This window comes from Pygoscelis adeliae, unplaced genomic scaffold (assembly GCF_000699105.1).
Source record: "Pygoscelis adeliae isolate BGI_AS28 unplaced genomic scaffold, ASM69910v1 Scaffold121, whole genome shotgun sequence".
Taxonomy (NCBI): domain Eukaryota; kingdom Metazoa; phylum Chordata; class Aves; order Sphenisciformes; family Spheniscidae; genus Pygoscelis; species Pygoscelis adeliae.
The window spans coordinates 9,634,888-9,635,425 of NW_008824359.1; positions in this window are offsets into that span (position 1 = coordinate 9,634,888).

The window sequence follows — 538 nt, forward strand, 5'->3', positions numbered from 1 at the left end:
TCTCTTCCCTGTTTTCCTCTCCTGCTTTCACTCTCCATGGGGGTGATCTCCCTTTTCAAACAACCATGAAAAGGGGATTTCATCCAAGAGTTCCCACAAAGATGATTCTCGGGAGGTTCTTACAAAAAAAAGCAGCTCTTTGGGAAGTCACAGGGCTTTTCAGTTTCACCCTTGAAAAGGATCAGCAGCATCGCCTACAGCCGGATAAAGCCTTTGGAGCAAGCGAGCCTCGCTCTTTGACCACCTCCAATGGGGGGGTCTCTTCTGCCCCTTTCCCAAAATGGTTCTGTAAGGTCTATGGGCAAATAATGCCTGCTTCGGGCAAGAGGCCCTGGTCCAGGCAGGAAAAAGGGAAGGAGGGACACCAAGAGATGCTGCTGCCCATCCATGGTGTGGGATGGAGAAGAAGGAAGCTGGAGGGATGCCCAGCTGCCCGCCCTGCCTGCCCAGCACCAAATTAAAGTCACACATGACGCACATTTCCCCCCCCCTCTTCCCTCCCCACCTGCTCCGTGTCCCCCCCGGGCTTTTCCCCTGG